Here is a 13,983-nt window from a genome sequence, read left to right as displayed (position 1 = left end):
AATACCACCTTTAGAAATCCCGATGGGAAAATAGGTGATATGACATATATTCTTGTATTGATATTGCCTCATTAAAACCTTCTATGAGAAACCTTTGTGAGGAAAACTCATATAGGAAAAAGAGTACAATATGATGATAGGTTAGGGAGTCTCCCCCTGAGCCTTGCAAAATTTGAAGTTGTTACTCACCACTTACCATGAACACCATTCTACGATGTAGTGGTTGATAAGTACGTTAGTGAGTATATATTGCAAGATGTTTATTCCCATAAACATTTTGAGCAATATGATATTGCTATTTCATCCAAGCAATACAAGTTGCATTATCATTTATGGATAATGTTAGTGATTAGATGCAATCACATTTTATCATTCATCGAAGTCATACACATATACATGTGATGCTTTAGAATGATAGATGAAAGTTATCATAAGAATCCATTTTGATAACTCACGTGAAAACTTTATTATCAATATCAGTCTATGATCTGGCAGTGTGGGGATTAGTAAGCCAATACCATTTGTTGGCACTACGTGTATCATCCCAGGGTCTAAATGGATAGTAATCCATCTTTAGGGATTAAATGACCACAAGTGTTGATGGATATGCTTGTCCAATATTATTTAAATATTTGTACGGTATCAATTGAATATCGATAAACTGATATATATGTCTAACTTGCAAACTTAAACATAATTTGGTTTTACCCAAATTTCCATCTCAAATTCTGTCATAAAATGATTGCATGTTTGTTTATGTGTGTTGAGATGATGGAAAATCCAATTCAGGATTTATTTGTGAACACACATATGCAATCATTGTGATTGGAGTAATTCTTCTGTGGAAGATACTCTCTTAGTCAGTTATACCACAATCAACTTGACTATTTCAAGCCATTTAGTGACTTGAGTTATACACAATATATGTTGTCTATCAAAGTTATTTGATCTGCCAATGATTAAATATAGGGACATAATTTTCACATATACCACGATGGTATGTTGCTCGGTCTCTGCATGAAACCATTGCTACAATATCTCATTATATCACCACCTTGCTTTCATAAAGAATGCATTTGTGATAACATGTATTACTGCGGTAAATACATCTCACCAGTGAATGAGAGAAATACTCCATAATTGCCACCTTTAATTTGACCCAATTTGAGTGTTGATACACTCTACTTAGGACTTTTGGTCTGGATCCAGTTTAAGGTGTATAGCAATTTTGAGGGGCATATGTCGACAATTTGTAGTCTTTGTATAATTGATTCAATGGAACCAATAGAGCATGTGAAATATTCACCCTTTAAAACTCTTATCTCATTTCCCACGATGATAGAGTTAGGGTGTTCCAATGACCCAGTGCCTGAATTTATGTGCGCATGTACTAGGCTTTTGAATGTTGAACATTCATAGGCTTTGGATTTCAATATCCATAAAGTGTCTAACAACATGCATGATGTTAATTTGCATTTACTATCTTGGAGGATGTCTCCCCCTATTTCCATCCCTAGTGACCATACTTCTCCCCCTCTTATTTTAAATTGAGAGTCGAGTGATCTTGTTAGATCAACACTCTTTCTAGCACACTAATTGTAGGGATTGGATATGATGACACTTTTGATATGTAAATATATTTGGCAGACTATTTGTAATGTTTAGAAATATAAGATGTTCTGAACTATTGATTCAGACATTCTTTGCTATGTACGTGGATGTGAGGATTGAATATGTATAATATTCATTTTGGATTCCTGGCATTCTATGTATGGTATTAATCTCCCCCTAATGCCTGGAATTATCCTCAAAGTGTTATCAACATACGGGCTTGTGTGTAAATCCTCATATGAGACCTAAGATATTATATGAATGACGGATAAGAATACCCTTTTTGGTCCATAATGCCCATGATGTATGTTGCGGTGGTGATATTGGTATGTGTAAAACATAACCAATAACGCAGATGGGAAATATTTGGCTGCGGCCAAGTTTCCACGTACCAACTGCAACGGAGGGAGCCGCATGATTGCAGTTTTATGAATTTAGATTATACGGTGTGTAAGTCCGCATATTACCAATTTGATGTTGATAAATTGAATTCTATTTGTTGATCATGCAAATAAGATATCTCGATAAGAGATTCAGTTAAGCCATAATTGATATGGACATATGGTACTTAATGATATAGTTCCCAAAACCAAATAGTTCCATATGAATGGATGTGATCCTTATGATCAGTAAGGATACATGGGAGACTATTTGCATATGCATGCATGAGCACTTTAGAGTGCCCATATAGTCCATAAATGGCTTAATATGGCCAGCATATCTTGAATGCATTCAAGAAACTTAGTGGCTCATTTTTTGGAATTTTAAAGTAAGAGGATCTTAAAATTAATTCCCTTGTGACACATGCGGTGCACAAAATCTGAGGATTTTGGGAGTGCATGCTATGACCAACATAATTGATAATAATTTTTCTTATCATTCGTGAGTTAGAATGATCAAGGCTATCATACCAATTCTTGATGTAATCAAGATTGAAAAATTATTTCAACATGTCATATGGGATTGATGTATATACATATAACATACCCCAGATGCTATGAAAGGAATATTTAATTTCCATGTCCATTGTACCAAGTTGAGTGCTGATATTTCATCATTATTCTTGGTAATAGGTTTCGATATGAAACCATACAAAATGGATACCATGAAAACATATTTGGGTATTTGTAGAATACATGAGTGCATCTACAATTAATAATTGAATACCCATAATGAGAGTGTATCTCTCTCATAATTGTCATAGTGGTGATCCACTTAATGAAATTCCTTTTCTTTCTAGTTTGATCCCAAATGAATACCATGTACGAGGTACATGATATTAATGATGGACAATATACTACACATAGTAGTATAATATTGAACTAATGATGATAATTCAAGGGATAATATGGAGACTTTTTGAGATCTCATGTTTGAAATGAGTTTCAAATTTATCCCCATGAATTCGCTTGCCTCCGAAGAAGTGGAGGTATTGTTGAACTAAATATTTAATTTGGAAATAATTTGTACATGAGATATATAACCACACTTTAGACAAACATGAGATTTGTCATTCTGGTCACTTTTAAAGAAAGTGACATTTTATGTATGAGATCCATTGTGTTATAAATTCCATGAACTGAAAGTTCTATTCTTTGTTGATAACTCTAATGAGAGTTCAAACAATAAATGGATCTTGCTCCTTTGGATACTCAGATTTGTAAAATCTGACTGGAGGAAATGTAGTAGCACACAAAGGTGCATATGTGGTAATTTCAACAATGGATTGGGTACTTTGATTAGGGGAGAATAATGGTGGCATTGAAGCCTTGAGTCTCCTAATGATATCGTTGATATCAAGTCCCAATGATGGAGAGTAAATCCCATCCAATGCGAATTCAAAAAATCCATTTTGGAAACATTAGTCATGTCCTACATGAGTAGATTATGTATTTAAATTTACTCGAGGTGTAAATTATATAGCATGAATATATTGTTGTGCAAAATTTAATCAAGTTGATACTTGATTACAAGTGAACTATTCTATGATTGACAAGCGACATAAGTCGTTGCACATGTTGTGCACTCCATTCTTGTGAGAATGGATGATCTTATGATCATTGCCAAAACATAGTCTTATGTATATATGATACAAGATAGTCAGTTAAATATTTTGCACTTTTCTGCTATTTTATTTAAGCAAAAGTCGATGCTTAAATTTAAATTCAAGATGATTCTTGAATTATTTGATGCAAGGTCTTGTATATTCAAAATGCATTTTGAATTACAAGTAGTATGCACCTTATATTTGTTACATGATGAAATTACTGTTATTATCGAGTGTGACTCAACCATCATGTGCTAGTGAGTTAACACATCACAAAGTAATCACCTGAATGGTGTAAACTTTGAAGTAGTGAACGAGGAACTCGTTGCTGTAGGCATAGTTTGCATGATTGGAATAAATGCCTAGTGAGTTAACACATATGTGTTAGACTAGTAATATTAGGAGATCACATGAAGAGTAATCCCCATGTTGGTGTTTTCAGTATGAAAAAATAGTGAAGGCAAGTTGATACTTGCAACACAATTAAGGTATAGGACATGTTAATTCCTGCAGGAATAAATGACTTGATAGTCATATGCAAAGTTGTCCATTTATATGTAAATTGGATATACACTTTGAAGGTAATCATCATAAAGATGTAGACCTTTCAGTGATGAATAAAGCTGCCTAAAAGCACGGTCCCAGGGCAGATAAATTCTTAGAAAGAACTTATTGCACCTAGTGCCTAGGTCGCATCACCTTGTGTTATTCCAAAATCATATGTATAAACCTTAATTTTAATTTTGCTTGTATTTTCTACTTGATGTAGAATATTTATTATGCAAATAAAGTGCATATGTAAAATTGTTCTAAGCACCCATGAAGATCTGTGGATCATAATGATGCTTTATTACTGCGGTAGTTTTTTTATCCATAATACATAGGTGCTAATACCTGATGGTATTTCTAATGTGCATAACAACACATATATACAAGAACAATTTTATGCAAACATAAGTATGTAAAAAGATAAGCATGAGGGTTATCTAATGACTTGGAGGGGTCAAAATATCAGCCCTGCGGGCTTCATTTGCGCAAATTCGGCCTACGGGCCCAACTCGCGCGTGCAGCCCAGTAGCCCAACTTGCGCTCGCGCCGGCCTGCGGGCCTGCTCACGCATTGCTGGGCTTCAGGTGTCGGCGGGCCGCTGCAGCAACCTGTTTGGCCCGTCTGCGGACGGCCTGCCTAGGTTCGGCCTATTGGCCAGCCTGCCACGGCCCATTGGCCTGCCTTGGCCTGCCTGGCCCAGCATAAAGGAGCGGAGGGGGAGGGCGGTTAGGGTTCAGCTTCCCTCCCCCCCATCTCCTCGAGCCGCCGCTCTGTTCTCCGATTGCTCCATCGCCTTTGGTGCTGCCTGTTGACTGCACCACCCCGTCGCCGTCCCACTTGTGGCCGCACCCTTTGGCTGGCTCGGGTGCCGGCCGCAGGCCGCGCCTCCTTCGCCAGCTCTGGTGCCGGCCTGCAGGCAGTCGCCGCGGGTCGTGCCCCTTCGCCACCTCGGGCGGTTGGCCATGGCGTCGGCTACAGGCGAGCACCTCCGGCCTTACGGTGGCCTGAGCCACCTGCGGATGGTCTTCGTCGTCTTGAATCGCGCCGCCTGTGGGCGGGCACTGCCGGTTGAGCTGCCTGCGGGCGGGGACCTCCAGCTTGTAGATCTGCCTGCGGGCAGGTCTCGCCGGTTGGGGCCATCGGTGAGTGGCTGCCAGTGAAGCCGACTCGATCCGCCGGTGAGTACTTTCGCTCGATCTACTTCTCCTCCTCCTCCCCGATGCCCCCCAGGTTCGCCCGCTTGTGCCGGCCACCGGGCGTTGGCTGGCCTGTTAGTGGTTGGAGGAGAGACCCAGCATGGCTGGGTTCGAAGTGCCGCGCCGTATCCCTGGGCGGTGGTCCACGGCCGTGTTGCGGCCACGGTTGTTCAGTGCAGCGGGTGCCGTTGCATCCTTGGTCGCGGAGGTAGAGATTGGGGCACCATCTTCCTTGAAGAATGGTGGCGCCCCCCGTCGAGCCGCCGTTATCCCAATCACGAAGCTTGGGTGTGTCGCCTGGTGACCGTCGATGGCTGTTGGGCCGGCCTGAGGGCCAAAACCGGCGATGCCGGTCTCTGCCCTTGGTGCATTAGCGTCAGGGATAACCCCAACGCCTTCTATTCCAGTTCCAGGGCGACAAATGCGGACTATCATTGGACGGTGAGTCTGTTTCTGTTGTGGTGTCGGCGTTGGAAGCCTAAGCACTGGCATTGCTATGCGAGTGCGCTCTTATGAGGCACTTTCATTGCTTGTGGTCTTGTTTGATTGTGCAGGAACAGAAGGACCAGGACGATGGCCTGGATTGTGCGGATGACCACGAAGACCATGACGTCCACGGCGTCCTACAGAACCGCGTGTGGAGGACTCTTGCCGGTGGCCGCAAAGAGGAAGAACAAGGAAGCCATCTTCCAGTGCACAAAAATGAAGAACTTGGTCCATGTTTACCTCTGTGATGTCGAGGCCTTCGCGCCTCTGTTTCTTCTTATCCTTGCGTGCGTGAGGTTTGTGCCTATGTTGTTTGTGTCTTTTGCCCAGTAGAGGCTAGCGTGACTGATAACGTGTTAGAGAATGAAGAACTCCCGTAGGGAGTGGAAGGATGAAAATGATTCTCTTTTGTATTGATTATTGAGTCACTGTTACATTTATACAAGATGAGGGGGTGTGAAGGCATTCCTTCCGAAAGGGTGTGGCCCTTTCTGAAGGGGTGTGGTCCCTTCGGAGTAATTACATAATTATCTCTTAATTACATACTTTAAATAATTGATCACTAATTAGTGATGCACAACAGGAACAAATTTGCGCACGTAAATTCCAATCGCATCAAGATGATCCTTTGCACGCGCAACGAAGCCCACAAGGATTGCACTGCTTGGTACTGTAACGGTGAAGAGAGGCTGCCGTTCTGTTCCAAAGGGTCCGTAAGCTTGGAGATTGGTGACAAACATAATCGACGACACGACACTGCCATTAGTAGTGGCTTTAACATACTCTGAAGGTGCAAACTGGATCTGCAGGCGTAAGATGAGAAGGATAATTAATTACCTTTAACATCACATGGGCACTGCTATTAGTTACTGGTTACTATAGCTATTAGTTGATCACGGAAATGCAGACTGCAGATTCGACTCACTGTTGTAGAATTTCCACCAAGACCACCCCACGGACCTACTGACAGCTTCTGTCCTCTTCTATCAAAGAAGGTATAACCAAGGGCGTTAATGAGATCACCGCTGCGAATCGTCACACTTACAAGACGATGGGGTTCTTCTTCAATATTACAGGTGATACCTCCAATCCCACCCGAGTCCCATCATGGACACATGGGTCTGCAAATGAGAGGTAACGTAAAATGATGGGACAAAAAATGGGGTTATCCAAATAAACATTTACGCGATAGCGTGCAACCATCAATTCACAATGCTTGGGAGGTAATGTCTGTATATTGTATCACTGAATAGTGAATATATTAGCCAGGGAAGGAAATGAGTGAACTGCGGAAGGGCCATTAATTTCAGTGACGAAGGTGGCCACATTTGCAGTACTCATAGTAAATTAGCGAAAACAATGTGGAAAAAAACAGGCGAGCTAAAAATTCCCGAGTGTTTTTTCTTTGCCGAGTGTTTTATTTCGAACACTCGTCAAACAAGCTCTTTGCCGAGTGCCAAGCTAAAAACACTCGGTAAAGAAAAAACACTCGCCAAATCGGAACTTTGCCGAGTGTAAAAAAAAACACTCGGCAAACCCTCCTTTGCCGAGTGTCAAAAAAACACTTGGCAAAGAGGGGGGTTTGCCGAGTGTTTTTTGACACTCAGCAAAAAAATAATTTTTTTCCTCTTTTCACATTGAAATTTTTTCTACTCCCCACATACAACATGTGGTACTCCATGTTAAAATTTGGTACATTTTTTGATTTATTTGCTATATTTATTTAATTAATTGCATTTCAAGAAAATTTTTGCTATAAGTCAAATTTGAACTGCAAGTGATTCAAATTATGGAACAAAAGGAGTAGAAAAATGATATTCATGTTATTTAGCCCAATTTGAGACCTGACCCATGAAATGAAAAGAAATTCTGAACATCTTGTTCGGGAAACACGACCATGAACGTGTGGCAGTAGTATTTTTAAATTGTAAAAAAACAAGCAAAGTTTAAAAATCATGAGATTTGTCGTGATGTGATGATATAATACGTGGAGGCTGTGGAAAAAATTGAGAAGGTTTTGCACATTTCATCATGTACGATGTTTACAAACCGAAGCATCTCAGAAGAAAAATAGTAACTTTGAGATGGATTCGATAAGATTTAGAGTCGAAGTGACGGTCGAGTTTGGTTTGACTACAAAATTTTTTGTATAGTCAATAAAGAACATATATTGTTTCATGTGAAAATTTGGTATTTTTTTGAAACAGTTGGATATTTTTTAATTTTTTTTAAAAAAAACTTTGCCGAGTGTCCTAGGTTAGACACTCGGCAAAGAAACCCTTTACCGAGTGTCCACATAGGACACTTGGCGATTTTTTTCCCCGTACCAAGCCCGCCTCCCCTCACGCCACCCCCCTCAAGACACCCCACCCCCGCGCCTCCCCTCACGCCGCCCCCTCCTCCTCCCCTCACGCCACCCCTTCCCTCCTGCCGAACATCGCCTCCCTTCTTCCCTTCTCCCCCGGCGGGGGCCAGATCCGGGCGAGGATGGGAGGCAGCCCTCCCTCCCCCGGCAGCCGCCCCCTCCCCTTCAACTCGGCGATAGGTGGCGTGGCGGCGGGTGGCCCTCTCCCCTTCTCCTCGGCGGGTGGCCGGGCGCCCCCTCTGCTTCTCCCCGGTGACGCGCGGCCCGCCCCTCCCCTTCTCCCCGGCGAATGTGGCGGCGTGGTGGGCGGCGGACGTGGCGAGGCAGCGTGGTGGCGGGTGGCGGTGGTGGAGGCCGGTGGTGGTGGCTAGAAGTGGTGCCGGTGGTGGAGGCCGGTGGGCGGCGGCCGTGGCGTGGCGGCGTGGTGGGCGGCGGCTGTGGCGAGGCGGCGGTGGTGGAGGGCGGTGGTGGTGGCGACTGGCGTTTTTGGTTTTTTTATTTTTTTCAAAAAATATGTTTGCCGAGTGTTTTTTGGGCGAGTGCTCGACATAAAACACTCGGCAAAGTTAACTTTGCCAACTCAAAATTTGCCGTGTGCCGTTTGCTGAGTGTTACACTCGGCAAACGTTTCGTCGAGTGTTTTTTGCCCTTCGCCGAGTGCCCCGGCACTCGGCAATTTTCCTGTGTCCCGTAGTGACGAGCTGTTCAATGTTACAAACCGGGCATAGTCCTTCTAGAGTAATTTGATCAGCGTTCCTGCCAGGCTCTTTTACAATGTGCGTCGTGGTTATGACACCACTTGCCATAGCGAACCGTCCAGTCCCGCCCACGATAGCCCATCGACCTTGGTCCATGTGTACTCCTATTACCTCGAGTGTGGAATCACTGTACCTGGATCATTTAAAAAGATGTATCATCTGCCTAATAAGTAAAATGTGATGATGAATGGAGATTAATTTACGGCTGGGATTAACTCTAGCCAAACTTTGTGTCCGGACTAGCTTTGTATTTCCAAAGAAACGGTGTCACAGTTCTGGAGTACTCCCTCCGTCACATGAAAAGTGCAATTCTAATTTTTCTGAGACAGATTAGTGGTGGTGTGAAAAGACTCTAATATCCTTATTTGTTGGCCACATGTAGTAAGTTTTGGCATGCAAATCAGATCTGACCACTTAATTAGGCAGGTAGTTAGATCTATTTTCTAGAATTACACTCTTCTGTGGGATTTTTTCAAAAGATAGGATTTTCATGGGACGGAGGGAGTAGTGCAAAACCAAAACAAAAATATCTCTCCATTAGTGTTGCATTTAGTTCAATATGTGCAAGATTAGGATCAGATTCATACATGCATATGCAGAAAAGGAAAAAAAACAAACTAAATGCACAAAGTTTCTATAAGATTCAATCTTATTAGGGCATCTGAAATCCAATAAGAAAAGAAAGCTATAGCTAAGGCCCAGGGCATGGTAGATGGAGTATCTGTCTATCTACACCTATACTGATCACAAACTCTCTAGAAAATCCTGCGTTAATCAGAGAAAAAGAAAAACTCCTAACCGTCCATCTTTATATCAATGGTTCAGATCAAAATCACGAAATGTCCATCTCAAATACGGCAAGAAGCCCTCACCGCACCTCCAAATGTGGGTAAGTAGACAAAAAAAGGCAATCACATAGATGCTACGTCCATGTATGCATGCATCCCAACCGATTCATATTATAGGCAAGTAACATGGCAAAATAAACCAGGCTACATGCACACGCAAGAAGATATAATAATCTAAAGACAGCTAGCAAACATTAATCTTAGTTATGTTATTATGAGGTAGAATTTTTCTATTCAAGATGTCATAAACATCACGGGTATTCGGAAACAGTGAGATCAGGGCGCAGCGTGGCTAGGACGAGCAGATGCATGAGGCGCCTGTACGTGTGTCGCATAAGCACGCAGGCTCAATCGTGTGGAGAAGTTGATGCACATCTGGATAGATCGGACAGGACTGCTTCGCTTGATGATTCCCATGTCTTGCCTCGGCATACCTCGATCACCTTGCCTCTCTTTTCTTTTTGACATGTTTAAGCTTCGGTTAGTATTACATCATAATACATTGAGACCAGTACAGTCGTCATATATATTTCAAAGTTCAGTTACTGAAATTTATCCCCAACCCCCAAACCTTGTCAGATGTGGTTCAAATCAATTTAGAGCTTAAAAAGTTTGAAATTTAGACCAATTTTTATAGCATCAGTTGTGTCGATGTTGCCGCCAAGATCGAATAATCCAGGCACAAAAATTTGCTGAGGTGAGCATTGAATGTTAATTTGTGAATAGAAAATATTGTTTTGTATGTATTTATGAAACATTAAGAGCATCTTTACCACATTTGATTAACATAAATTTTCACAAAAAGACCTAGCACCAATCTGGTGACTGAATTTATAATAGCCTAGGTTCAGTCGCCAGATAAAGTAAATGTATAGTCTACATAACTTAGAAATCCATTAAACTCTGCAATTTATTATCACTTTTTTTTGGAAAAACAGGTACACTAATCTAACCTAGAAAGACCATGTATCCCAAGGGGCCAGGTTTATTTGGATGCATCTTGGGACCATGTAACGGAGAGCTGGGCAGGGCCAAGTAACAAGAATATGGAGAAGTTGATCACGAGTTCATACTTGAATGCAATGTTGGCTCCAGTCTTTAACCTTCACCGGTAGAAAAACAATATTCCATCCTCAACAAAAATCTCAGTTGTTTTTGATCCGGGACTAAAGACACCATGGAGACACTAAGAGCTTTAGTCCCTAATCCCGGTTGGTGTTACCAATCGGGACTAAATGGATCCCATGAGTTACTACAAAAGGATTGCATTCCCTACTCAGTCACATGTGTTGTGTAGGTGAGATGGTAAGGAAGCTATGCGCGAGGCACGAGGTTGAAAAATCGCGTGACTTGTGTCTTGGGGACGTGTGCGGGGAGTGGGGGGCTCCTAGAAATTTCTAATATTTTTTTAGCACAAAATCCTACCAACCGAGATATCTTTAGTATAGGATATCTTCAGTCCTAGTTGAAAGACCCGGGACTAAAGGCCGGGATCTTTAGTCCTGAATGATTAGTCCCGGTTGGACTTTCGAGACCTATGCGTCTCTCCAACAGGGACTAATGCTCAATTTTCTACGAGGACTTGAACTTAATGCATAAGAGCAGCTTTTAGACAACACACCATATTCACTGGAAGAAAATTATGAAATGTAACTGAGAAGTACAATTTAGGTTTCAAGACAATTAGGAAGGATCTAGCACTACGGGAGACGAGAGATTTGCCGAGTACCCCAGGCACTCGGCAAAGTCCTAAAAGCACTCGGCAACCACTTTGCCGAGTGTTGCACTCGGCAATCAACACTTGGCAAATATGTAGTGTTGGCAAATATGTTAACGGCAAGCACATTTTTGCCAAGTGTTTTTCTTCATGCACTCGGCAAAGCCTATGCCGAGTGCCAAAAAACACTCAGCAACATTTTTTGCAAAAAATAAAAAAACAACCACGGTCGGCACCACTGGCCGCCGCCATCATCGGCCGCCGCTGCCGCCCCACGCCGCCACCACTGCCCCCCCCCACCGGCCGCCGCTGCGCCCCACGCCACCACCACTGGCCCCCACTACCACCGGCCGCCGCTGCCGCCCCACGCTGCCATCACTATCCGCCACTACCGCCCCACGCACATGCCCGCCGCCGCAGAGCCTCCTCCCGTCGACCGGCTACCGCCGAGCCCCCTCCTCGAGCACACACCGCCGAGCCCAGATCTGGCCACCGGTGGGGAGAGGGAGGCGGAGGGACCTCGCCTGGCCGCCGGATCTCGCCCATCGGTAGGGAGAGGGAGAGGGCGGCGGGAGAAGGAGGGAAGGGAGGAGGGAGAAGGAGGCGGCCGAGCTCCGGCCGGATCTAGCTGCCGATGGGAAGAGGGAGGCGGAGGGACCTCGCCCGGCCGTCGGATCTCGCCTGCCGGTGGGGAGAGGGAAGGGCCCGGTCGCCGGATTTTGCCCACTAGTGGGGAGAGTGAAGGGGCGTCGGTGGCAGGGAGAGGGAGGTTGGGGAAGGAGGGGGCGCCGGTGTTGCGGAGGAAGGAGGGGGTGTCTGGGGAGGCGGAGGAATCGAGGGGGCGCGTCTGGGCGCTAGGTGGGGGGTGGGGTGCTGAATTAGATTTTTTTGATGTTTGCCGAGTGTCCCGATCTGGGACACTCGGCAAAGGTTTCTTTTTTCTGTTTTTCTTTAATTTTTTTTGCCAAGTGCGAAAAAACACTCGGCAAACTCTTTGTTTGCCGAGTGCTAAAAAGAAAACACTCGGCAAATCTTTTGTTTGCTGAGTGTAATTATTTTACCGAGTGTTTTTCACGAAACACTCGGCGAAGAGAGATTTGCCGAGTGGCCGAAGGAATATACTCGGCAAACAAAAAAACACTCGGCAAATGAGACGTTTCCAGTAGTGTAGATGTGAGCACTAAGGAACAGATTGTTGTTTCTTAATTAAAGATAAGTTCGTTGTGTTTAGATTCATGCTAGATTTTTGTAAGGCAGACTTATGATGCACAAGAAGTTAGGCTATAATAATGGACTCACACCTACACATGATATCCCTATGACTAAGTTTTGTTTGATTTCGATATTATTTATAAATGTATGTATTATTGTCTATACATTAATATTTTTAGTCATGCGCAAATGGACATGAGAAACCCATGGGAAATTCCCTAAGGCCCCGTTTGGATCCAAGGAATTGGAATCTATTTAATGAAGTAGGCTAATTTATGTTGGAATGTGGCATTCCACAACTTTCCAAAGTTTAGATATAAGCCTATCTTAAATTCATGGGGTGGGAGATGGAAATTGATTCTATAGATTATGGTTATTAGAATGGAATTCAATTCTTATAGCACGCTCTTAGACTCGCTTCTCTATAGTAGAAGTGCAGCATACAAGTATCTCTCCCATATCACCAACTATAATATACAACTATATTCCACATACAATTATATTAGCTTAATTAATTTGTGTCTAAATTATGATTATTAGGATGGAATTCAATTCCAATGATCCAAACGGGGCCTAAATGTTGTAAGTGATAATATAATAGCATTATAATCTAGCCCGTGCAAATGCACGGGTTGACGACTAGTATAACAAATAATTAAATTTGTGAACATTTGTACCTTTCATCCTCGAATACTATGGTGAAGGAAGGACGCCAGTCACCAGCATTGATATATATGCAGGCTCTGTCCACGGGCAACACACTTGGCACCGTCGGTAACCAGACCGTCGTATGTGGCCCAATTGTTGACAACAATATGTCCAAACCCATACCCCTGATCAAGGATGGTAGTTTGATTTAAGCCTTCCCCAGCACCGATGCGGTACATATACAAGTTACGGAAGGAGAACTTGGTGTAGTCCATGGGCGCGGCTACTTCTTGAGCTCAAAAGCAGGAGCCGGGCTAGCCATCAGGGGAAGAAATGATTGGCTTCTCAATCTATTCTTTGTGTGTCTGTCTCTCTAAAGGAACGGAAGCATTGAAGAGGTTGTTACAGATGCCTAGCTAGACTAAACAAAGAAAAATTTAATAAACAATAAAAAAAGTCATGGAAACATATAGGATAGTATTGGCAAATATTTATTGATTCAAATGAAATAAACCACCTGGTATCTTGAAAATATTTCTCTCCAGC

General features: G+C 43.1%; 1 pseudogene; it reads right to left on the bottom strand.

The window, feature by feature from the left end:
• Positions 1 to 6,455: 6,455 nt before the first annotated feature.
• On the bottom strand, positions 6,456 to 13,712 carry LOC117861814 (uncharacterized; annotated as a pseudogene).
• Between the last annotated feature and the right edge of the window lie 271 nt (positions 13,713 to 13,983).

This window comes from Setaria viridis, chromosome 6, assembly GCF_005286985.2.
Source record: "Setaria viridis chromosome 6, Setaria_viridis_v4.0, whole genome shotgun sequence".
Classification (NCBI taxonomy): Eukaryota; Viridiplantae; Streptophyta; class Magnoliopsida; order Poales; family Poaceae; genus Setaria; species Setaria viridis.
This window is presented reverse-complemented; position numbering and strand designations above follow the sequence as displayed.